Below are 27,800 nucleotides of genomic sequence, written 5' to 3' on the forward strand. Positions count from 1 at the left end.
TATACACAGAGAAAACCACTCTAAACTTTCAAAGTTACAAGATATTTTACTGATGTGTTTCTGCAGAGCCGGCCTTAAGTGTTCTGGTGCCCTGTGCAGACTACTCCTCTGGTGCCCCCTTCTCACTACCCCCCCTCTGCCCCTTCTCACTACCCCCTCTGCCCCTTCTCACTATCCCCCCCTCCTCTGCCCCTTCTCACTACCCCCCCTCTGCCCCTTCTCACACCCCTAAGGCCGGCCCTGCGCCTCTGCAGGTTTTTGAGGAGATCTGGTGGTATTTTAGACACTGTCCAACTGCAAGTAAACAATTGAAATACTTGATTCTCCCCAAAATTAAGCATTTTAATACTAGGGATATTTGTGTGGGAAAAATAAGTTCAAGGGGTTGGAGATATGTCTAGAAACACTGATTTATTTGGCCAAAATGACACTTCTGCTTGTGGACATTTTATGAAACATTGCTAGTGCCTTATTAATGATGATATAATATCTTACATTGAGGGCACACCATTTAATAGTCCTTCTTGTGTCCTAATCTGTTCATCATCTTCATCAGAAGAAAATAAGGGAATTAACATTGTCTAAGTAGTTTGTACCCACCACCGTATACTACATTTGGTGAGGTTTTTCAGCCTAGGTTCCCATCTGGAATATGTTAATAAACAGTCCCCTAAGTGTCTGTGTAACCTCTCTGTTGCAGTGATTAGAACTAATAAGCTGGATAGGTTCTGTTGTTCTTTTTCCATTCGAAATGCTTTGATAAAGCATGGCCTGAATTTCGTTAGTAGTGTGACAATAAGAGAGATAAGTAGATGTGACAGTTATGAATGATGTACTGTCACGCACTTCTGCGTTCAGACTTAGATAAATTGACAGTGCCGTCAAATGCAAGCTAGGCATAGTACAGACCTCTGATGAACCTTCTAATATAGTAAATGGGAGTCTTAATTCTTCATTAACAGGAAAACGGAGATTTGGTCATGTAATTTTCTCCTTGCCGCTTGTTTTAAAGATTTCACTAACCCGGCAGTTACAGTTCAGTAGACAGGGATTGCTTTTTTTTCTTTTTTTCTACGGCTGGAACACATAGCCTGTGAAATCTAAAGGAGCACTGCTTAAACACAGACTTATTGCCTTGGTTATCTTTAATGACTTTGAAATATATTGGCTTTATTACGGAACAGTGCAGTTATCAATTCCCCTAATTAGGTGATGCAGTCTCATAAGAAATTTCGCATTAACGTGAAAAAAAATGAGTTACAAGTATCAGATGTTGGCAGAGGTGTCAGAGATGATTTCAAAAAGAAATGCAGCACCAGCTAGCATGTAGAAATTACCATTTTCTAAATGTTAAACCATTTGACACTAGCAGGGATAGATGTAGTTGTACAAATATATTAATGGAACATTAATGCTTTAAAATAAATACATGTGTATATCCTTATGCTCTATTTAGTTTTATTTTACTCACAAGTGACAAAAAAACAAGACACATCTTAAAACTGTTTTCCTGTATACACTTACACATACACACAATAGTGCACACTTACACATACACACTTACATCAATATGCACACACATTGACACTAATGCACATACACTCACACTAATGCACACTCACCCAAATGCAGACTTACACATACACACTCACATTAAGACATCCTCACTCTATCATCAGACATCTCACCCCTACCCTGCCTTGAGGTCTTCCTTATAACTGCAAACAAGAAACCACAGTGGGGTCATGTCACATCACTTCATGTGGCACCACTGTGCTCCCATCTATGCATATGGGCCATGTTTAAAGTTTTGGATAGACCATCCTGCCCCTGCTGCTTTTCCTGCTGATTGCTTGGCCTACAAACGAGCACATGGTGAGCTGCCAGTTGGACAGCCCTACTCTAAAACATAAAAAACAAACCATGAGATATAGAGAAATAAACCATTGTATTTTTAGGGTCTTTTCCCTGGATCTATTTTTGGGCTCTTATTGAACGTCATCTTGAAAGTGTGATCTTGAGGGCATTTTAAAAATAAAATGCTTTCTGGTGTGATGTCAGAGGTTTGATTACCAAGAACAAGACTCAACCAGCAAGGTTCCAGATTGTACATATCACACACATACGTAAAGGACAAGGAGATGTGTTCTACAAATCAGAACCTAAATGTCTTTATAATATAACCTTCTAACATATGTGGATTTTAGTTCTGTATGTTTCATTTTAATAAATACAAAAAAAAGAAAAAAATAGAACAACCCATGATGTAATTCCAGTAAGTAATAAACCTCTAAAGTTACCATTGGCAAAATGTGCTGATAAAGTGATAAAAACAATAATAATTATACATGGAAAGAACAAAAATGGGTAGTGAAAAGCCATGCTTCCAGTCTTCATCAAGTAACATCATAAATAGAGCTCTGAAGCCATGCTGTCCTAGAGGTTAGATGCAGACCAAGGACCCAGAACTACTTCAGAAAGCCAAGCTGCCCATTTTTTGTGTGAAAATATACTGAGTTTTCTCCATGACTATATGTATAGTATATTGGACCTAGAAGGTAGTAGACCTAGTGACTACAATTTTTTTGGGTAGGGACCAAGTGGACCCACAATATACTCTGGCCTGGGGAGGATGATTGTGTCAGTTCCTCCATGTCTGATCCACTTATATGACTCAAGTTTTGTGTGAAAAACAGCAAAGAGCAAACTAATTATAATAAAAAAGGTAAATAAAAAATATATATTTGTATCCATAAGTGTTTTATTATTTTTGTACATGCCCCCACCTTGGTGGAGGTGGTGATAAGTTGTTACTACTATGGTTTACATTATTCTGTGTATCCTGTCCAATAAATAAACTAATATTTCTCAGCATGAAAACAAGACTTCATGGAATATCACAGGAGAAAGCTCTCAACTCATCAGAACCTAGTGAATATTTCCCATTGATTCTAAATGGTTTTAGTATAGTTAAAATCACTGCTGTGCGAGGTGCAATTTCACAGGCCAATGGGATATTGCAATTTCTTTGAAGCTCAAATGACAGATCAATGGAATGTTGCAATTTATTCTAAGCACAAATGACAGAAAAATAGAAGGTTTCATTTTTCTCTGAGTACAAAGTAATCAAAATTTTGAGCTGCGAACATACGCAACACTATGAATCTCTTGTTCCATGATAAGAACAGCAAGTTGTTAACTAATGTAACTCAGGTACACAACCTAAAATGGTAGAGTTTTCAATGCCACAAAATAGTTCCTATCCCAACATTTAAATACAACCAAAAACTTGGATACTTACTTTAAAAAAAAAGAAAATATTGACATTTTCAAGAGGTTTTATAATAAAAGTTCTGAATATTATGACTTTGGCCGTAAAGAAGACATGAAGATTTTTAAAAAGGGCTCTTATCATACAAAGAGAAGGAGATGTCTCAGTTGAAGTATCCATAGTTGTGAGTACATATTGCACTTTGTGACATATCCCAATTTGAGCTTTAAAATTCCTACATTTTCCCACTACAACATATGTAAAATAAGGAGAACTCAAATTTCAGGAGGCATATGTCATCCTTGACCATAAGACAAAGTGAATTATTAAGTATGGTTTGAGATTTTCATAAAATTCAATGTTAATTATTTTGTAATTTTTTTTTACAATTACATTTTTAAATGTTGTATCTATTCAAATGGTGTTATTGCTTCTTTAGACATCCCTAATGATGTTTTTAGGAATTAGCAATCTATAAACTCTGTTGGTGGATCCTCAACATTGTTCTGCACTGATTTTAAAGACTGCTTCATAGACCTTGTGAACAACAATGCACTTCTGTTATTAGTGTTGAATTTCTAGGTATTGTAATAAAGCCAGAGACCCAGGGAACACAACTCCGATCTATAGAGCACTTTAGAATGGTTGGAAACAACTTGTTTCCTCGTGGCATTTCCATAGCAGACAGCTCTAAGAAAAGATTAAAATGGTAAATATTTCTGGTTATATTCTCAGCTAATTCCTGTAATATTTGCTATGTCCGTCCCTGATTTCTTGTTTGACTACTGATTTTTGGGCATTGTCTTGCTTTTCCTGCCAAGCTGCACTCCTGGATTTTAATATGTTAATCCATGGCAAAGTGCCTAGACAGGTAAGGTATGTGAATGTCCTTCCTACTGCTCCTCCCAGCAAAGATGTCCTGCTTTGAGCACTGGAAATGTTGGGGTTTTGTTATTGGTTCCTGCAAATTGCATGTCTAGAGTCTTCTAGTAACAGCGCAACTGGTATCGAATCCAAGTGGTTACTTCTACAAGACTGTGCTTGACAGGTCTTGATTTGTTATCCTGCTTCGTGCTCACTGATTCTGAAAGCATTACTCCCTAATGAGGTATGGGCAGGTCCGTAACAGGCTGGAAACCCATTTCCTTTACGTGACTTTTGGCAAGAGTTGTAATTTAAGTATTCGTTGTCTTTTGAAGTCCAGATACAGATTTAGGTGTGATTCATACATGCTCTACATAGGAAGCCAGTGGACAAACATAAAAAACATGGGACTGTGCTACTCTCCCAGCAACTGTTGGGCTACAGCTCCCTTTTTAATTTCCAGTATTAAATTATTTTGGAGCAATATGGTACACAGTAGAAGTCAGTTCCAATTTTTTATTAACTAATTTAATTGGAAACTTATTATGAGCTTTCTGCACATACTGTACTGAGAATATGACTTGATACTCATACAATATATTCAAAGCAATATATTTTTGTTGGTAATTGCCTTCTGGGCTGGTCTGGTTTAAAGATGTTGGGCCACTACCTAAAGCCTTTTTGCACACTTGACTTGCACTTTCAAATATAGCCACTGGGGCATCTAGAGTAAGAAGGTCTTTAGGTGGCATTTCCATAACGACTAGATCTTTTTGCTGTAATTTTTATGGTTCTTCTATACAATCTCCTGTTTCGGATAGTACTGGATAGTGCACTTGAAACATGTTCTGTGCTCATCTCTGGGTTGTGCAAATGGTACATGCATGTTATGACACATTCACAGATGAAGTACACCTCAGGCTCAATACTTTTTTTGGAGGAGGTTGATAATTGCACTGAATCCTGATGGTGGGTATAAACTACCTTAAAAACTATATCTTTGGAAATTTTGAGGGACAGAGGTTTCTTAATTCTAGACCAAAATATTTCCTGGCAGAGGTCCATAGTGTGCTATAATCATAGCTTTTATTTTAAAAAAACTAGTGGCATAACCACCTCCCTCTTCCTGCTACTAATTCATCTCACTATACAACCAAGCACCCTGCTTCCTTTTTCCAACCCTTTATTAGCTTACCTTTACTTCATCAAAAATAATTACTCCTAAGGACCTCTCTTCTGACAGAACATTGTCCCCAGTGCTATATTCTGCATTGAGATTGTGGGACATATTGCTGTGTCCAATGTCCAAGGTAGCATGTATAATCTATGCTCATGAGGGTTTATAGTTAGAAGCCTCTATCTGTTTGCATTGACATTGTACCTATTTGTCTAAACGGTGTCTTGGTGCCATTTACCAGACACACTGTCTCAACAAACTAGCCATGATTGCTTGACTTGGCTTTTTGTTATGCTGTTTTTGTTATTGTCCATATAATGTCACCTACAGCCTTGTCTTCATAATACTATACCTACAAAACCGAAGACCATCTTTATCAAGGCAATTTTGGGATCAAGAAACTTCATTTGGATAAGTAGCAACTCACCATTGATTTATGTCACAATTGGTGACTGTTTCAGACTTACCACTTCTCCCTTGAATTATTCCAGGTTTGCCATGATACATGTGACCCTTAAAGTAATTCAAAAAAACACATGGACCAATGAGTCTGGTCTGTCTCCTTCAACTATATAAGCTCTTGGATCTTAACCCCTTCGTGACAATTGCCGGTCCGGGCACGTCACTGAAAATCGTGACGATTATGACAATTGTCATCCGTGATCGATTTTTTCACTCAAACGGTGTTGCTCTAATGCCTCGACATCGAGGCATTGAGCAACACCAAAAAAAACATTCCCGCCCCCCCCCGATCGCTCCTAGGAGCAAAAAAAAAACATGTTTGAAAGACTGCACGTCTTTCAAACATGGCGGCGCCCGCCGCCGAAAAACGGGTTTAGGAAGCGATCGCGAGTCGCTTCCTTTGCTTAGCTGGTGTTGCTAAGATGCCTCAGTATCGAGGCATCTTTGCAACACCTGTTTAGCAAAGGAAGCGACTCGCGATTGCTTCCTAAATGCTCAACTTACCTTCCCGGTGCCGGTGTCTTCGAAACACACGCGGTGTTTCAAGATGGCGGCGCCCATCAAGCCGGGGGGCGGAGCCTGCTGACATCATCGGGGGGGTGTTGCTGGATGTCATGGACATCCAGTGAATAACACCCCTAGTGGTCAGATCACTCATAAGAGTGATCATGATTTGATAAATCAAAGGCAATGTTTTCTAAACATTGCCTTTGATCAGTATTGGATCTGCCCCCCTCCTTCACTTGCTTCTAGTGAGGGAGAGAGACAGATCGGTGTGTTCTGGTATTTCAGGTATTCCCTAATAAAAATATATATATATTGATCCAAAGGCTCTTATAAGAGCCACCCATATAATATTAACCCCTTCATTGCCATTGATCACTGCATAAACAGTGATCTTGCATAGTGGCAATTGTTTTTGGGGTTTTTTTTTTTTTACATGTTTTTTTTTTTTTATTTTTTTTTTATTATAGCCATTAACCCTTTCCTTCCCCACTATTTTTGCTGCAATTCTTACCATGCAGCGGTATACGGCTGAGGAGGCGTATGCCTTTTTGGCCACAGATTCTGAGGCCACTGATACAGCGTCAGATTTTGACGTTGGTCAGTTCACAGATACATCTAGTGATGTATCTGTGGCTGTTAGGACGCCTACCACACGTAGTCGTGGCAGTGCACCAGAGGCATGGGTAGCGCCTAATAGGTACAAGCCAGCTATCCCTCCTTTTTCTGGAATTCCTGGCATCAATATTGATGTTACAGGATTCACTCCACTGCAATTTGTGCAGGTTTTTTTGGGAGACGATGTCTTGGGAGACATTGTCACACAAACAAACATTTATGCCCAGCAGCACCGTGCTGCTAGCCCTAATTCTTTTTGGGCAAAACAGCCATGGACTCCCATTGACGTGCCAGAATTTCTTAAATTCTGGGCACTCACAATGTTAATGGGCATTATAAAAAAGCCCTCCATCCGCTCCTACTGGAGCACCAGCCCCATCTTTAGTACCCCCATTTTTGCCCAAACTATAACTAGGCAAAGGTATGAAATGATTCTTCGTTTCATGCATTTTAGCGACAACAGCCTGTGCCCCCCTAAGGAGGACCCCCAGTTTGATAGGCTGTACAAAATCCGCCCCCTGATTACCCATCTCGCTGCCAGGTTTCCAGAGGTTTATACACCTGGAAAGAATATCTGCGTGGATGAATCCCTAATGAAATATAAAGGAAGGTTGGGATTCAAGCAGTATATTCCTTCCAAGCGCTCCAGGTATGGAGTGAAGGTGTATAAGCTCTGCGAGAGCGAGACAGGATATACTCATGCCTTCCGGGTATACGAGGGTAAGGATAGCTACCTTGACCCTCCAGGTTGCCCAGATCATCTGGGCACCAGTGCCAAGATTGTTTGGGACCTAATATTCCCCCTTATGAACAAAGGCTACCACTTGTATGTAGATAACTTCTATACAAGCGTCCCTTTGTTCAAGCTGCTGTATTGTTTCGATACGGTAGCTTGCGGTTCTATAAAAAAGAACCGCTTGGGTTTCCCACAACGCCTGGTACGAACCCGGCTAGGAAAGGGGGAGACCTCAGCTCTACGCCAAGAGGAGCTTTTGGCATTGAAGTTCAGGGACAGAAAAGAGGTGTGCATGCTGAGCACCATCCACGATGAGAGAACCGTGGAGGTTTCTGTCCGTGGCAGAGCTGGGGTCACTACAAAGCCAGTGTGCATCAGGGCCTATAACAAGCACATGGGTGGAGTTGATCTGTCAGATCAACTCCTACAGCCCTACCTCATTATGAGGAAGACAAAGGCCTGGTACAAGAAGGTTGCAATTTATCTAATGCAAATTGCAACCTATAACGCTTTTTTGCTGCACAAAAAAGCAGACACTGGGCTGAAGCTGTCTTTTTTGCAGTTTCAGCTCGAAGTAATTTCAGGTATCTTGTACCGTGATGCACCTGGTCCCCAAGTAGTGATGGGAACCAACAGAATTGGGGCTACCCATTTTATTTTTAAAATCCCCCCTACAGCAAAGAAGCAGAATCCCCAAAAGAGATGCAGGGTATGCTACAGCAGGGGGCAAAGAAAGGACACCACATTTTACTGTCCAGATTGCCCTGGAAAACCTGCACTCTGTGTCGGTGACTGCTTCAAGCTGTATCACACAGTTTCCCATTTTTAATTTTTTTTTTGTTCCTGCTCCATTTTTGTATTTTTTTTTAATTTTTTGTTACATTTACTGTTTTTTAGCTTTTATTTGCTCCACCATTTTTAAGCGTTTTTATTTGCACTGTCAAGTGAACCCTGTGTCCATTCCGTGGCATGAGGGACCACTTAAGGTGCTAGATCAAATCCCTTCTTGGAGATAGGCCAGGCTTTCTTGTAACCTGTCCCTACTGATAGTTGGGTACAAGCATTTTTCTTTACCCAGATGTAAAATTCCTACTGAATTTGAATTGCTCATGTTCCAAATGTGGCCCTTTTGCCCCCAAACAATCTGACAAACCCATGCATGTGGGGTATCAATGTACTCAGGAGATGTTGCTGGACACATATCTGGGTGTTGTGTGACAGCAACATATACCAGGAGCTGTAATTTCACACCTGAAGTACAAAGTATGTGAAAAAAACACCAAAAACAATTACTATCCCAAACTTTGACAAGGGTTGGTGGTAGGATTAGTGCATGGAAAGGGTTAAACTATCAGCATCTAAAATACCCTGGGGTGTCTAGTTTTCAAAAATATATGGTTTGGTGGGGTAAATTTAATTTGCTGGCTTCAAAGATGCCCCAAATACCACATAGAGACAGAATTACCAGATTCAGAGAAAAATGGTTTTGAATTAGCAAAACGCTACTTGTACTTATTGCCCCATAACGTGTAGAAGAAAGCAAAAAACCATAAAAACATTGGGTATTTCTAAACTCGGGACAAATAGTAGAATCTATTTAGCAGGTTTTTTCAGTAGTTTTTTATGATGAATAAAAGATTTTTCAAATAAAAGTGAGAAAATGTGTTTTTTTTTCAATTTTTCGTCATATTTTATTATTTTTATTATAGGAAATTACATCATATGAAAAAAAAATTGGTGTCTGAAGAAAGCCCTTCTTGTCCTGAAAAAAACAATATATAACTTGTGTGGGTTTAGTAAATGGGTTAAGAGAAAATTACAGCTAAACACAAACACCGCAGAAACGATAAAACAGCCATTGTCACGAAGGGTACAAAAAGTAAAATCAGCCTTTGTCACGAAGGGGTTAATTTTGGTAAGTGTCAGGAGATGATATAATTTCAAACACATGGTTTCATTAAATTAGATTAAATTGCATAGGAAAACTCACTGTTTGTTCTTACTGTATATTATTATTATTGCTGTAGAGTTCGTAAAAACGTTTTACAACAACCTTTGCACTTTTTAAAATTTTAGTGCCTTTCACATTATCTCAGTATGAGGGGTCTACAGATTTTCAATGACCAGAAGCCATAATGCAGCTCATAGCTGGCTGGCTGTCTTCCAGACCTTTCCTCAAACAAAGCACATATCCCCATATACATGTCTTTAAAAATAGCAATTAAGTGTAAATGCTTTATGATTTATTTGAGCTCAGGCCACAGAACATTGTGAGGCACTACAATTTATTGCGAGCCGTCACTTTTTACATGATAGGTTTGTAACAAATATCTGCCGCATATTGTTAAATTAATCTTCCATTTAAAATTAATGGAGTTGGACTCCCCAGGTTCAATGTAATTTCATGTTCATGGGCAGAGAGCAGTGTGCTCTGCATACAGAATTAGGCAAGGCCAAACGCCCTAATCTTTCATCACCTTGAACCGAGTGACGAGGACGATTTCTCAGCCCAGACTAATGAGATGGTGCCTGCCTGCCTCCTGAGGATTCAGACTCAGAGGAGCTTTTCGGCTCTAATACAGCAGGCTCTGTCTTATTTTAATAACTCCTCAGATATGACAAGCCTGATGTTATATATGAAACACTGGAGCTCGAAGGGGAAGGAGAAGGCCTTAGGTGGGGAGGGGTATAGATGAAATGAATTTTATATCATTACTTCAAAACTAAATCTAGGAAAAGCACACAGGCAACCATTAAGGGAAGTAAGGGATAAGAGAAATCATGCTCCATGCATTAAAAACTGTGATGTGCAGTTCAGGCAAGCGAGATATAGACACCATGCCTTTAGGGAAATGAATAAGGTTATTCTAATGTCGGAATACCTTCATGTAATCTCACTCTAGTTTTGGGACTTGTTTGAGAACCAATTAAAATATTGAAGATAAAAGTGAAGCACCAGGAATCACAAGGGAACTGCAGTTCCTCCCGGAATAAATGTCTTGTTCTTCGTAGCCAGCTTTGGTAAACTAATCAGGCCTTTGTGGAGCAAACCAGTGCAAAAGCTGACTTAAATATCCTTGTCACATTTTATCTGCAAGACAAGACTCTTTGTAACACGCTACTTTGCAATTTTTTCTCACCTATGTCAATACTGCTAGAAATAACTTTGGCTTTCAAACCAAAATGTGCCTTAAAGCTAGTAATAATGGGGTCCATTCTCTAACCTGCATGTCCATGAGAGTTGGACAAAAATAAAGTTAGCAACCATAAACATGCACAACTTGGGTACCCTTGAGTTAAACTTGCAGATTTCACATAGCATCCCCTGGGGTTGTGAGGTAACTTGTGTGTCTACCACCCTCTCGTGATTTCCAGGACCCCTATTAACCAAGTCGGGTCTATGATCATGTCTCCCTCCACAGTGGAGCAGAGGGTAATTAAATCATCCTGTGACAATATAGTCCTCAAGTACAACCCCTCATGCCCATCACTTGCTCCGGGAGATGAGCAGGGATTAAATTGCATAATTATAACCCATGGCAGGAACAGACTCTATCTTGTGCCTCCCCTCACTTGCATCCCATTGCCAGTGGGATAGGGGGTTAAACATGCCTTTTGTTGCCATCTATGCCCCATATCACTCTTTGAACTGACTATTCACTTGCCTCTTTAGTGAAAAGATCCAAATGAGAACATGCTTTGTTTTTACTTATTTGTTTATATTTATGTGATATAAAGATATAGCGTATCAGCATCTATGGAGCTCTCCATGGCGCAGTATATTTGTAGTTTGGTTGTGCATGAAATTCCATCTCCATATTCACTAATTACTTAGCTCAAATATTGTGTTGAAATAATGTGGTAATTTTAGAAAACGAGAAATGTACTGTGATGACAGCTTTGTGGGTTTTTCTGCATAGGAAATGCCACATATGACATGTAAGTGAGTATATGTCAGGCCCGGACTGGCCATCCAGGGAAACCAGGTAAAATGCCACTAACTGATTGAGTGCTAGATCCATTCTTTCAGTGTGCTACTGCCAGATGAGTACACACAGCCGCATGCCCCAAGAGTGTAAGAATATAGTATGCAGGGGCACGTATTTCATTTAGCGGCTTTTCTTCTCCACTGCTTATCTTCTCCAGTGTGGGCCTGGTACCTATGGTTCAAATTATATCTGCCACTAAAGGTATTGCAGCAATATATGAAAATTCAAAGATGATGCAACCCTGAAATCTAGTAACGAGGTAGTGTCCACGACGCTTGTTCATGAAACATAGCTAGGAAACAATTGTGACTCGGTTGGTCACAATTCCGGATTTAACCCCTTCGCGACCTTTGCCGGTTCAGGACCGTCATGACAAGAAGGTCACTAAATGACCTTTGACGGTCCTGAACCATCAAAAAATTAAATAAGCTTAGAAAGTGATCAACGATCACTTTCTTCGCTTAAACGGCGTTACTGTAATGCCTCAATGTCGAGGCCTTCAGTAACGCCGAGATCGGCATCGGGGGCCATGTCTGGCCCCTCCCCGGGGCGTCAACAGCCGCCATAGATTGTATGGCGGCGGACGCCCGTTTTAAAAGCGTTTAGGAGGCGATTAACGATCGCCTCCTAAACTTAAATGGTGTCGCTGGAATGCCTCGATCAGGAGGCATCCAGTGACACCAAACACTTACCTTTGGATGGGCTGTGGCCGCTCCGGAGAGCGGTCACAGCCGCAGCTGCCGGTGATCTTCGCCATCAAGCAAGATGGCGGCGGCCCGGGAAAAAAAACAATAAAGAAGAAAGAGTTCGCTAGACGGTCTCCAGACCCTCTAGAGAACTCTGGCTCCACTTGCAGGTTGAATACAGGTACTGCATTCAACCAAGCAAGTCAATAGAACCCAGCTTTCTAATCACTATGTGATTAGTAAAATATTCAATAAAAAAATAAAAAATGGAAAAAAAAAATAAAAAAAAATGTGCTAACATTTAAAAATAATTATGCAGTGATGTCACTTGATGAACCATCCAGTACCAGCAAAATGTGTAAAAAAAATATAAAAAAAAGTATTAAAAAAATAAAATAAAAAAAAAGTTTATTATTTTGAGCAAGTGCTAAAATTTCTCAAAAATCTCAACAAAGAGTTAAAATAAAAGCACTTCAAATACCCAAGGGGTGTCTAATATATAAAAAAAATGGCTGATGGGGTAAATTGGAGTGGCCGAGCTCAAAGATAGGGCATAGGTACAGACTGACCAAAATGGAGAAAAAAAGCGCACTTCCCAAATGTGGCATTTTAAATCTCAAACAACCCGACAAACCCATGCATGTCGGGTATCACTGCACTCAGGAGATGTTCCTGAACACACATTGGGGTGTTGTTTGACAGTGACATATACCAGAACCTGTATATCTATAACTAAAGTACAATTTGTGTGAAAAAAAAATAAAAAAAATTACTATTACAAAGTTTGACAAAGTGTAGTTCTATAATTGGTGCATGGAAAGGGTTAAAATAACAGCATTTGGAATACCCTGGGGTGTCTAGTTTTCAAAAATATATGGTTTGAATGGGTTAAATTGAGTTAACCCGCTTCAAAGATATTCCAAAGAGGAGATGGAGGCAGACTGACCAGATTTGTTAAAAAAGATTTGGAAATCATAAAACGCTGCTTGTAATTATTGCCCTATAACTTACAAAAAACAGCAAAAAAACATAAAAACATTGGGTATTTCTAAACTCAGGACAAGTAGTAGAATCTATTTAGCTGGTTTTTTTTCTTGCTTTTTTAGGTGAGTAAAAGATTTTTCAAATAAAAGTCATAAAATGTGTTTTTTTTCAATTTTTCACCATGTTTGTTTTATTTTTTTATAGTAAATAAGATGATACGATCAAAAGAAAGCCCATCTTGTCCTGAAAAAAACAATATATAACTTATGTGGGTACACTAAATGGGTGAGGAGAAAATGACAGCTGAACACAAGCACCACAAAAGTGTCAAAACAGCCTCGGTCCCACAGGGTACAAAACGAAAAATGAGCCCGGTCCTTAAGGGGTTAAGTCCTTATCTTGCACATAGGCCACAGGTAACAAATTGCTTTCATCCCTGCACAGCAACTTGATAATATATCTAGTAATAATAAAGCCATTATTAAAAACGACAAGAGATGGTTTTGTTTATTGCTGTTAAAAAGAGAATATGTACTGAATCCGCGAGTGGGCTGTCATGGAATTTAGTACAATGACCCTTAAACCACAAGCAGTTCCTGGTGCATATTGCTCTTTTACGTTTTATTGTCTTAATGCATTTTCAAATGTTTTAGCTACAAGAGTTTTGGGATTGTGCACTTAGATTATAATCCATCTTTCATTGCTCTGCAGAGAATTGACTGTCAATGAAAAACATTATTTCTAATGTTCTCATCTTTTATTAAATATGTACAAGCCAGATATATCTCCACTGCTGTCTGATTGATAAACAAGTTGTAAAAAAAATTGTTACTTAAAGCATAACCAAGCATTATGAAAAAGTCTAGGCCTCATCTCATCCGACTGGCAGCAATTGAAAAGATAATGGATTAACATATTCAGAGTGATTTTGTGCTTAATTAAAATGCTTAACAATAAGTGAAAGAACAAATTTTAAAGGGGCATATAATACATCACATAGGCTTTAGGATATAAGCATACCTGCCATACCACGTCATAATTAAACCAAAAAGGAGCTTTGGCAACTATGGTACGGGCAGGATTGCCTTATGGAAAAATGTTTTGTAACCTGCCATTTGGAATTCTGAGGCTCATATGAGCATAAAGGAGAGAAGGTAGGACATTAGAAACATTAGTTTAAAATATAACTTTTAGAATAAATTAATTTCTGAAATCTTTTATGTTAAGGTCTAAAATAGTTCAGTGCTAGAGTGTTAAACTTTACATTTTGGGTAATTAAACGTAATGGTTTAATGTGGTTTTGGCTGCAATTTTAATCACCTTTATACACACCATCTGCAGTATCAAAAAAAGAAAATAGATGGATTATTCACACAGAATATTGATGTTCGTTGAGCTCAGGTGCATATGACATTATTAACATAATTGGAAAATGTGCACCAAAAATATGTTGAAACTGCATTGGAATTGTAGCCAATTGCAGCCTAATTTATGTTAATTTTTTAAACAGAAAAAAGTATACAATGTTTATATCGTCTAACATGTGAATAGAATTTTACAGAACCATAACTTTGATTAGGTACCAGTTGTTTTTTTAACAACATTGCTATCAACTACTTTAAGGTTAGTTGCATGCCAAAGAGCATCAAAAATCAGGATAGGTCATACTGAAAAAATATCTCTTTTGGGTTACACTGTATAAACAAGTAATTTTGTAAACTAATCGAGCCACCTGATTTTATTCACCACTTGTTTACTGCTATCCCGTGCACAGTAAGTTCTGATACATGTTGAGGAGTACTCTACCTGGGTTGCCAGGGATCCTAGTCAGAGTTGAATGCTGGATGATGCTTTCCTTCTGGTATACATCAATCAACCTTTGGTGAATAGACATGAAAGACACCCCTTTATAAACAGCCAAGAATGGGAACACAATGAAAAAATGGGTTCAGAAACTGGATACTCAATGAAGAGGTATACAAAAATGGCCTTCCTATTCTACTTTGTTGTGATCATACATAAAAGTTCCAACTGGTGCTTTTGTTCCCAGTATGTTATGATTGCTATCCTTGCTTCAATACAAGTAACACAATTTTATGACAAGGCAAGGTTTCCATAAGGACTGGTATTAGAGTAATTTGGGTAACACGTTTGTCATTTGGGTCACTGCGTATCTCAAGAGTTTCAGGGTCAGCTTATTTAGAAAGTTTCCAGGTATGGAGATAGTTCTACTTAAAGCCATGTTATGATATATTAAAGCTTAAACGGTGCCATATATCGCAACTACTACTTAGTACACAAGTACTTAGCTGTGCTACCATTGACCATTCTGTTGAATGATATACCAGCATTGCACCAATCTCCAAGACTCTTCCCTGATGTTACGCCTATACCATTGTTACATTTATTTATTTTTTACATTGACAGTAGAGCCCTGTATTCACAAATTGCTTAAATGCAGTGAATGGGTGCACCGTATGATAGTGAACAAACAGTAACATTCCGATGTGGTATATAATTTAAATGGATTCAGAAATTCACTTGAAAGTACTCTTAATGTGACAGTAAGAGGAAGTATGAATTAACTGTGTAAGAAACAGACTGATTGCTAAATGGGTAGGTGTGCTGTAGTAGCTTGCAGGGAATATATGGAATTTATGAAATATAAAAAGAAATGTGCTATCTCTTAGTTCTCAGACCGGTAAAGTTGATGTTACATTTTCCCTGCTATGTTTTATTGGACTGAGCATTTAAAAAAGCATTTTGAGAATTTAATGTTACCGGTACATACTGGGATAAGTAACTAAGAAGATATAAATGAATTTATTACCACAACGTGGTAACTACAATAGGAATTAGTGGGCATTAAAAAAATAAAATGCATATTTTGTGTTATACATATACTTTTTCAGAACATTAGCTGTTCATTGTAAGTTGTTGATTTCAATATCGTTTCATATACCCTTATACCCTATACCCTAATTTTTACATCTAAATTTTGGAGTTACGGAATTACTTGAGACACTCAGACTTTCATGGTTCCTGTATTGAACAATGAAATAGCGTTGTTAATAAGAAACTCTCCCTATTAACCATTTTCCCCATTGAAAAAAAAAATCATTTTGAAAGCATTTTGAGCATATATGTGTGTTTTAATTTGAGAGGATAATGTAAACTATTGATTGGTGATCTTGATCACCTCTTGTCTTTTGCAGTGAATGAATGTCTGTGCTTTCAAGTACTGCTCATTGGTGATATACATAAAAACTCTAAGCAGGAAGAATAAAAGCAATATATAAAGCCATTAGGCTTTCTAATGGTATGGGCTCAGAGGGAATGAAACTTAAAGGTCTGCCTTTCCGGTCCAGCACTCAACTAATATAACCACTCATAAACGTGATAGTTGATATACAGGTTCATATTGACTTTCAAGTTCAACCTTTTATTGATGAATGAAATCTCACGACATTGTAATGTTTCCTGTGAAGACCCACATTGCATTATCCTCTGCTACGATGACATGAGGTATGCTGTTAAGGTACAAAAAATGAAATGCCTTGATGAAGTAATCTATACTAGGCCCTGGGTGAAAATTTTCAGTTTAAGACCATATCGCTCTCACTTCATATCTTACCCTGATCAACATAGTGGCAAAACAGTCAATCTATGCATTAATATACAATATACTGTATATGCACTTGCTGAACAGCCAGGACCTTGTAGACAAGCTTTAAGAATCACATTGTTCACATTTATTTCTTTTAAATTTACTAGGAAATACAGAGGGAGGAAATATATATTCAAGTAAAATATAGGTCATAGTATGTACATTGTATGCAAGAGTAGAGGTAAGTTTGAGTAGTTATCCAGCAGAAGCTAACAGAATTAGTAAAACAAGCTTTAAATGTAACATTCTCTGCTGCAGTAGATGGTCCTTGTGAATTTTTTTTCCAAAAGAAACATGGCTTTGTGAATATATGCCAGAGCCACAGGTTAATATGTGTTGACTCCGTTTGTATTTTGGTTTTCTGAGTGTACCTGCTTCGTACACCAACACCCCTATTTTTGTGATCCTCAGCAGAAAACACATTATTAAAAAGTCTTTGTGTCCTTCCTCTAATAATCATATAAATAAAGCCTTCCATTATTTCAACTACTATAATATAATATGCATATAATAAGTGATCCTGTCTGTGTACTCCTAACATTGTATTCTGACTTATAACCAGTGTTTATACAGATTGGTGTAATGCTCTCTTTTTTTGCGTAGCATTTCAATCATGGGCCGCATTTTATGGTTTAAAATAAGATTTAGTGTACTAGTGAAATAGGCATGGCAAAATCATGGGAGTGAGCTAGTCGCTTCTAATACTATACATTATAATTGCTACTCAAATATTTTGAAATACACAAAAAACGCAACTGGTTTGGGATATGCCACATAGATTGAGAATTCCCATTTGAAACAAATCGCATGCTCTTTACTTTTGAAACTGTGCACATAAAACAACCTATTTATTTCCCCGCTGAGTCTATTACATTCCCAAGTCAAACTGCATAGTCTTTTTCCTTTCCATATTAAGCCCTTTGATTTAATGGAGGATTTAACTACTGGATCTTTGGAGATTTTTTAGTAGGTTTTGCTTATGGAAAATATAGTTATTTCCTAGTAAAGTGGTAAGGAGGTGACAAAATTTGTTTTCTTAGCTGTAGAAATAGCAAAACCGATATTCTGTGGAAGATAAACTTCCAAAATATTTTAATTTTACTTTTGAAGTACAGTAATGCCTATGAAAAAAACAAATGATATTTTTAAAAAAATAATGTCCTAATTCGTTGTTTTGCTGATTAAATAACATTCATTCATATAGACATTTACGTACATCGATTGTGCTAAACTATTTGCCATCTTACATAATATTTGCTACGGGCAACGCTGAAATCAGGAGGATGTGATAAGTTAAATCATGTATACATAGTAAATCAGATGATTGATATATAGATAGAGCGATCATTAGATTAAAAACCCTGCCCATGTAACTTCTGCCTCCTTGTCACACATGCATTGCCCGGTTTGGGCATTGTGTATGCACCATTTCCAAGAAGCCCCAGAATCCAGACACCATGGTTGCTGTATAAAAAAACTTTGCCTTTTGCCCTATTCTAAGCCTAAATAAATATTGGTGACTCAAGGGCTGGCCAGGAAGGTGTAGATATCTTAAAATATAAGTTATGTGTCCCTCTTTAGGAGAACAAGTACACTTTGTGATCCAAATCCCTCTGGACATGTGAAATATAGATATGTTAAATCATTTCAGACACAGAGGCATTGAGATAATGGGCCACAGTATTCCTTGAACGCTATGACAATTTATTTTGAGTTGAACAGACTATTACAATATATGAAGCAGCTTATTAAACTTGTTAGCCTGAACTTCCTAAGTGTTTTTGATGGATGGATGGATGGATGGTGTCCCATACATCAGAAGTTCTGTGCTGATGCCAGACCCACTACAATATTGATAATCTTGACCTGAAACAATGACAAAAGTTAAGTGGACTGAGGGAAACAATCCTTGTTTCAGATTAATCCAAAGAGACCTAAAGGCAGCAAAGATGTGTATCACCTGTGGGAGACCCTGTGATGTCAGTCCTCCTCCATGCAGGCCTGACTCCCTCCATCTGCGAGGAAGCAGGCAAGGGATGTTAAGGATGCACGCCTGACATTATTTGTCTACCTTTTTTCAAATTTGTGCCCTTTGACCTCTCTGTGGCCTTCTTTTGGTGCTTTTTTGCCTAACGTGAGAGTGTATTGGAATCCACACAATATGAAGCATGTGTAGGGGTGAGGATTATGGCTTTGCCTGCCATTGTAACCTTTAAAAAAGAAATGGACCGCTAGACATGTGCCAAGTCTTGCGTCATGGCATGGGGAGGTCCAAGGCTTGTCTTAAAGACTATGCAATGTACCATCCTGTAGCCTCTCCATACGCCACATAATAGCCTGGGACTTTGGAGTGCCTATGATAACCCCAAAATGTTTGTGTTGAGCAACATGTAAGTAAATACTTTAAATAAATTGCCAAACAACCTGCCATCTTGGAAAAAAGGGACATATTTATTATTTTGATAAATTGAAAAAATATTTGTTTCACAAACAGTATTTGTCAGATGCAGTATTCACAAGAAAACTGAAAATCAATCTTTCTTTTACTGTTTATTCTTTTAAAAAAAAAAAAATATTAGTATCAGTTTCCATGCCGTGTTTTACCTACTGACTATGCTGATAACAAAGCTGTTATCACCGATTCCCCTGAGATTAATGTATTTACTAACTTCTATGAGATATTGCATCAATACATTTTAAAAGTCTCTGACAGAGACATAAAGGATCTATTAAATTAGATCCAAGTTTCTATTAAATTACTAGGCTGAAACAGCTAGACTCCTCTTATCTCCAGACAAAATTAACGGATGCTATTAGGGGCTAGGATTCAAGGAAAGCTCCCCAGGAGAGAAATACAACCTAATAAAATGAGCCCTTGAGAGAATTATGCTACAGAGAGATATGTTTGAAACGGTTGGGTATTTACGTATTAACTAGTAGGTGTTGATCCCTACCTTAAACACAAAGAAAAGTTCTTCTCCCCTAGCTTTGAGCTAATCAAATTACTTGCAAACGGCATTATACAGAGTGTGAAAACGAATTCTTAATCTAAAATGTAATGTGTCTAATTAGATTTTGGTTTGAGGCCTAAGCGGAGTCAATAAAAAGGCTTTTCCTTAATTAAAAAAAACTATTTCTCTAGAAAGATTTCTAAATAGAAAATTCATTGGTTTATTGGTATAGTTCTGTGTAAATTAGATTTTCTGTATCCAGTGATACATTTTGCCATTTCATGAAACCATGAACAAGAATTATTTCTTATTATTTTCTTATTCTGTTGCACAAGATAGAGTAGATACATTAAACTTTGATATGGCCCATAAAATGTCTTATTATTCCATAAAACATCTCTAGACATAATAACTAGTTAGTGCTATGTTATACGACACCTTTTAATACCAGGAGACCCTTTGGCCTGTATTTTCTGATGTCTTATGGCATAATTAACCAGTAGTTGAACTGGAACAATCCTATATTAATCAAGGAAAGTAACATTTTTTGTTTTGAGCCTTTTTATTTACAACACTGTCATATTTTGAAGTACTATTGCAAATGTGTGCCAGATTTATATTTCAGGTTCCATTTATCAGGAATCTCAGTTTATACTTAAATAGGAAATATTGCTCACATGTTAAGGAAGCCAAAAGGACCAGTCTTTCATCAATTCTTTTTAATACTGTAAATGCCTACTGTGCTTATATGGCAGTGCCTACACTGGCTATTACAAAGGAAGCCTTGTTGTATACAGATTAAAACACAAGTATGCATAAGTAGCATCACAGGCCTAGGACGCTTTCATCTGAAGAAGAGAACTTTAAGATCCCAAAAGCTTATGCAATACCCGAGTCCACTACCGTAATTACATTAATGCTCCAAATCCATGGTCAGTAAAATTCAATCTCAAAGAGAGACAAGAAAAAAAAACCCATCCATAGTGTAAAAGTTTACGTAACATTACACTTTCTTTCCAATAAAAGGTATTAACTTGAATTTTCTCCAGGACTGACATGGCAATATCTATGTTTATTATGTGGAGTGGAATGAAAAGGCTGTCTACTATTCCACTGTTTTCTGGTGTAGCACAAGTAAGTGTTAATCTATAAATTCTTTTTACCACTTCCTCAAACTGGGATAACACCAACAGCGTTCTCCAGACAGCCAAAGGCACATGAACAGATCGCAGATATTTAGTTGATTAAGGCAGGGGTGGCTTTAGCAGTGACAGGCGTATTGAAATGTATGAACTTTCTTTGCAGCCGGTCAGAACAATTTTTGTGTATGGTGTCTTGTACCACCTCATCTCCAGTCACTTGAAATTCATGTGCATAAGGGAAAAAGGAATTGAATCCATCCCTCCCTCCTTTGAAATGCTGGGGGATGACAAATAGCTACAACTTTCCACTCCATTTCACCAGGCACAGCTACCTTTCTTTCCTCATGAGGCTTATGACCTTTCCATCGTTGCCATTTGCAGTTCCCCTCTGTCCCCTCCTGGTGCCCCGAGGGAGCTGTAATGGACTCACGTTAATTGCTTGTTGAAGGACAGAAGCAGTTCCTTGCAGGCTGATTGGTGATCCCCCTGTGAGTACAGCTGTCCTGGTCAGTGAAAAAAATGCTCTGACACACACAAACATTTTGGCTCACTGCTCAATATCTCTTGCACAGCATGTACATAATCACTGCTCCGGCTACAGTGGTTTCCTGTCTGCCCACTCCACGGTGTCCCTTTTTATCGGTTCTGTGACTCAAGAGAGAGAGAGAATATCCAGGCCAATTCTCCACTGAGCCAAAGCAACATAGACACAAGGTCCCCTGCAGAGTGCACTATAATTCAGAGAAGAATGATTGAAATCCGTGTTTTAGAGCTTCATCTTGCAATGGATACATCTTCCTTTTTATTAACAACTTTACAGAGCGCGTTATGCGCCCAAAAACCTGATACTTTTGCAGCATTTCTTACACTATGTTTTTCTTAATCATGATTCTCATTTTTAATGTTTCGTGCACCCACACCAATTATATATTGGGTTTTTTTCAAACACAGATAGAGCTTTCTTTTGATATCTTTGTTAGATGTATAGTCCAACATTTAGTATGAATAATACATCCAAATAATAAAAACATTTGAAAAAAAACTAATTTTCTGTAATATTTTACTTTGTAAATGGTCCCCAAACCAGTTCAGTCTACCAAAATACTACAAAATGTATTAATGTGGGTCTTGAATTCGAAAAACCCATTATGCATATTTCTTTCCATGTTATTTTAAGGTTACGAGGCACAAAATGGAACATGCCCATTCCCCTTTTCCAAATTTGACATTTTCAAATTTTCCATGTTTTTAGGACTGTTTGCACAGATTATATGAAACCTGTTTGTAAGATTACATTAATTAATGTATTCAGCTGTATCTCTAGATTACAGATTACAGGCTGTTTCCTTTTCCAAACATGGGGATCAATAATTGCGGTTCCCGTGGACTACCTCAGGTGTGAGGCAGTCCCCTGCTCCGGGAACCATTAGGTAGCAGTATGCGACTTTCTTCATGATAGCATGGAACATCATGAAGGTTTTAATGGGTTAATAATTCACAGCAGTCCATCCATGTGCCACATAGTACTCACTCATACCCCTCTAACATTGGATTGGACAGAATGATTTGGGATTAAAATTGTCCCTGGCACTTTAAGGCTTGCCGATGATAAAAAACACATCCTGCCGGCTGCTGCACACTGGGAAAACTGGTTCTGCCGCACAAATAAAAAAGATATATCTTTTACCTTTTAATGCTATTTTACAAGAAAATGAAGAAATCAAATGTAAATACAAATTTATTTGATCTTTTATATGTGTTTGAAAATTAAAATAAAATCGTTTTAACCGTGACAAGTAAGAGTTTCTTTTTATAATATGTGTTGTACATTTAAAAAAAGTGAGTAATATATTCTTTGGTATTACACCCATCCAATGTGTCTGTCCATAAGTTATTGAAGCAAACATTTATGATCTTTGCATGAAGTAAATGTGTGATTGTTGCTTGCAAGGGCTTGAAAAGAAACATGCTCCTCTTAGTCACATTACAGGCATTTTGAGGTCTTAAAACAATCATGGTCATCAAAGTTTCCTATAATAGCTGTAAAGAAATTAATCACAGGTGCCAACAGGCATGACATATATGCCCCTGTGCTATATACCAGTATAAAGAGTGTATTCATTGTATGTCCTAAAGGATCTTCTTGTGTGACTGGTCATGTGCCTTGTGAGATAAAAAGGCTATTTGCCTTAATTGGTTCAAAAACTGCAGGGTTACATGATGCTGTTTAACTCTTTGTGAATTGTTCATGATGTAGCTTTGGGGCACACATGGCACTAATGTGACTAAGTTGTTAGAACACTAAGTCAATATTAAAAAATATATATATATCGAGTCCAGGACACTAAAACTTTCTTCATGTTTCTTTATTTTTTTACTTAAATAAATGAAGAATTCCCAGAGGTGCAGAGTAATTTTTACTGCCCAGTTATGGGAGGTGAATATGATATTTTAGCACTATAACAAATACAGTGATAACTCTTGTTTATCTCTTAAATAAGGTATAAAGACAGTGGTGTCAAAATTGATGTCCTAATGTAGTGTAAGAATTAAGTGGAAAGGTTTTTTATTTATTAATTGACAAGACTTGTCATATAAGAAAATCACAATACTTATTAGTATGCCAATCTATTCACAAAATAAAAGTAGAGTCTGCTGCAGTGACAAAAAGAGACCTTTGACTATGATATATAATATCACTAGTTTATATGTGCTTTTTATTGCGTGTATGCTATAACAACACTTATGAATTCCATTAATAAGAAAATGTGAGAAATTATATAGGACTGAGTTTAAGTTAGGGCAAAATGATAGCACCTTTGGAGCTGTTCTCTCCCCCGATTGGAGGATTGGGAGAGACCGGCACCAGACGTGCCGCCATATTGCCTCAAGTTTAAGTAAGGGCAAAATGACAAGGCCTTTGGTGCTGTCCTCTCCCCAGTTGGAGGATTGAGGAGATGAATGTCGCCAGACGGGCCATCATATTGCCCTGAATTCAAGTAAGAGCAAAATGGCGGCACTTTCAGTTATGCCCTTTCCCCTGTCACCACAAGCAGAAGTTTCCGCCAGGTTATGTCCACAGAGAAGCAGACGAAGGTAGAAGATTGAAGATGGCAGATTGAAGACAGAAGATAAAAGATAGAAGAAGATGGGGAAGTAGTCGGCAGAATCAGAAGTGGTTGACAGAGAAGGTAGGGAAACATTTAGAGAGTGCAAGAGAGAGCAAATGAGAATTCAAGTGAATTTTAGTGAACGTGGACCTAAGTATTGCAGATGAAAATTCAGAGCTTTTTGTTTTGCTTTCATACGATTCATGGGGGGGGGGGTCTGGCCTCTTTTTTTCTGGCTTCCTATGAATCACGGAATTGACCAAAGTTCTGTAAATTTGAAAATCTTACGAATCAAAATGCACAAAGTCTCATATATATTATTTATATTTATATATATATATATATATATATATATATATATATATATATTGTATATTTTTTCATATATATATGATTTGTTTTGTACTAATGCCTTTTAGTTTGTAATAATATAATCTCAACAAATTAGTAAGAACTTGGGTATAACAGTTTGTTTTTTTCCTAGAAAAATGAACGCTTTTGTAAGTTGTCTACAAAAGTCACAAAAGCCTTTACAAAAGCTAAATGGTGTAGATAATTCTTACAAGGTACTTTCCAACCGAAAGAAATGTGTGTAATTGAAACACTCTTTTGTGTATTGTGTACCCTCATAACAACATTAATGAAAGGATACTGTTTCAAATACATTTTTCTTATTTAGAACTTGGCTTTGTATGTCTAAAACATATGTATAGAAGTTAAGAATTTGATTTTTCCCTTGTTAAAAAAGGAAAATTGATTTTTACCATATGCTCAGCGTGTTTAGTCAATGAGCTAAACTATTTTCCATAGCGTTGCAGAAATTTAATTGCTTGAGTTTAAAGAAAGGATTGTCTTGCCTTTTTTTTAAATCCACAATTGTCACACAGGTATTTAAGAAGGCTATAATGCCTAAAGAGATATCTGTGGGTAGGATATTCTATGTAGTTCTTACATCATCAGGCCACCAGAGTAAATTTGATAGGCCAGGTATAGGCTATTGCTGACTGGTAATGTTGAACTCTCTTGAAACATGTCTATTCATAACCATGAGTTCATTTAGTAGACTGTTGTACCTCGCCTATTGCCAGTGACATTTTTGACTGGCCATTTTTGTCTGCCACGTACGGCTAGCATCATTTCATAAATAACCTGTATCTCCTTAACACCTTTTATATAATGCTTTTGATATTACCACTTATTAGTGTATCTGTAAGATACACTAATAAGTGCATCTGTAAGATACACTTATTAGTGTATTTTACAGATTAACATTCATTTAATATATCACGTTCAAACTTGAATCATTTAAAAGTTAAAAAGTAATACAAATGAAATTACTACACCTGAGAGATAAAGTATTTACAACTTCCCATTGGCAATTGCAAAAAAATACATTGGTAATGTATCACCCCTACTAATGTTATGGTATAAAACCAGTTTTCTGCTCGACTTACATGAATGGGTTAGATGCTATTGGGTCTATTCCCTAAATTTAAAGCTGAATCTAGAGTTGAGTTGTTGTGTCCATCATAGCCCAGTTAGCTCTAAAAGAGCCAATGGTGTATTCACTATAATCAACTCAACCTCCAACTCCATAACAGCCATAATTCAAAACCATTGCAATTTGGCTGTTTAACAACAGAGTTTAGTCAAGTTCTCCATGTGCAGCCCCACTGTGCTAATCCCTCCTCTGGCTCCCTGTACCTTCCAGAAAAAACTTAAACAACATTGCCCCCATATCTCTAGTGTTATCTTCAAACACTCCCCTAGCCACCGACTTGAGCCTGTTCCACTGCTATCACTTCTTCCCACTAAGATATCCACAAGTTAACTTGTGCTGTACCTATTCTCTGGAACTGACTATGCAGTTCTCTCAGACTTTATCCTACTTATCTTAACTTTAAACGTTCACTAAAATTCAATCTGTTCAGAGACTCATACAATATAGTTTTTATAATGCCCCGAACATGCCATCTGTTCAATCCATCTTTGAGATCTCCATGCCACTGAACAACTCTCCATATAACCTTCATTAAAATTAAATTATCCCCACCCAAGCAGTCCCCCGCCTTCTGCCTCATTCTTCTTTAACCTCCTAATATATTGTAAAGCTTGGAAGAGCAGGGAACTCTTGGTCTCCTGTACCAGTATAATATTTTTGTTGAAGTTATTGTTCATTTTGTATTCTCCCTTCATTGATTTAGTGACACAGAAGCTGATGCTCTATAAATAAAATGTTAATAAGAATCTTGACTGTTAGTGAATCAAGTGCAGATGAGTGCTGTCACACTACCTCTGCAACTCAGGTGACATGCTGGACTTTAGTGAAGATACCAATTATTGTTACCCACACTCAACCTCAATAACAATAGAATACTGCTGAAAATGTGTATATTTAAATATCTTCTATTGCCCCTTTAAATCTGTGCATCATGTAAGCCATTTATTTTTAGGAGAGAATACATGAAGTATTCTCAGTCCTGTTCCTATGGTAAAACTCTTTCCGCTCGGGTTATGAAGTAGATGATAGCAGTTAGAAACAGGCAATATGAATGCAAATCAATAAATTGCCTGAAGGAGTGTTTGGAAATAACTGTATATAAAAATACCATACATGAACAGTAATTAGCTGTAATTTTTGGTTACACTACAATAGGGAGCACAGTTACATCCACTGATCCCTGCTTACAGGCAGGGATATGGCGCTTTACTTCCAGGACTGAGCTACAGAAATGCTGCTATTTGGAAATATTAGATAAGTGGAATCAGTAAAGTCTTTTAGAGCAAAAAGAAAAGTAGATCGGGGGCTTTAATTTTATCAATTATGAAATTCAATAGTATGTGACTTAGAAAACAGCTACTCATATTGTCACACATCACTTGTACTATTACAGTGTTTTTTTATGGTTTGTAAATGTACGGTAATGCTTTGAGATACTGTATATTGTACGCGCAATAGGTTATGCTAAAATGTAAAATAAAAAAAAAAGAAAAGGAGCAATTGATTGTATTTTTGAATAGCTAAGTGAATAGCTAAGTGATCATTATAAAATGCTGATTAGTATACAAGCTGGCACATTACACATCACAATCAGCATGAATGTGCATATTATTAAATATGATATTTTGTCTATTAAAATAACTTTATATTACATATAGATGGTTTAAAAAATATTCTTTGTCATGAGCCAGAATAAGTTCATACAAAAAACACTATATTTTAAATCAAATCCTATATTTTTGCAGAACATTATACAATTAAAATTGAAAAATATTGTATAATGGTGCTTGTTCTTGCTTTGAACAACTTCCTCTTTTAACAAGTAATATTGGTACTATAGTTAATTTACAACCAAAATGTCCAAATGCCATTATTCCCAAGTTCCAGAATTAAACATAGTAACATGTTGAAAACATAATACTTGTTAGTAACAAATGACGTGGGATAGACCAGTGTGTTATTATTTTCCCTTCCTAGTTTTGATTAACCGACAGCTCAAGGAATATAAACAAAGATCGACTCAATTTCTTTTCAGAGGACAGTCTAATGCTACAAGGGTTAATATTATGCTTATGTTACAGTGCATTAAAAACTCTAATTAAACCAGCATTACATTCCCATCTGCCAATCTCCAGTAA

At 37.2% G+C, this 27,800-nt stretch overlaps 1 protein-coding gene and 1 non-coding gene across 4 annotated transcripts in view; both read left to right on the forward strand.

Annotated features, from left to right (window-relative positions):
* LOC149300928 (autism susceptibility gene 2 protein-like) overlaps positions 1-27,800 on the forward strand; it is a 668,047-nt gene that overhangs the window by 359,780 nt on the left and 280,467 nt on the right. The window lies entirely within an intron of this gene.
* LOC149300929 (small nucleolar RNA SNORA35) lies at positions 8,565-8,694 on the forward strand. The gene has a single exon (XR_016272285.1). It is a non-coding gene; the product is annotated as a small nucleolar RNA SNORA35 (small nucleolar RNA).

Source organism: Sceloporus occidentalis, unplaced genomic scaffold (genome assembly GCF_023333645.1).
Source record: "Sceloporus occidentalis isolate IW3139 unplaced genomic scaffold, rSceOcc1.0.p SCAF_22, whole genome shotgun sequence".
NCBI lineage: Eukaryota > Metazoa > Chordata > Lepidosauria > Squamata > Phrynosomatidae > Sceloporus > Sceloporus occidentalis.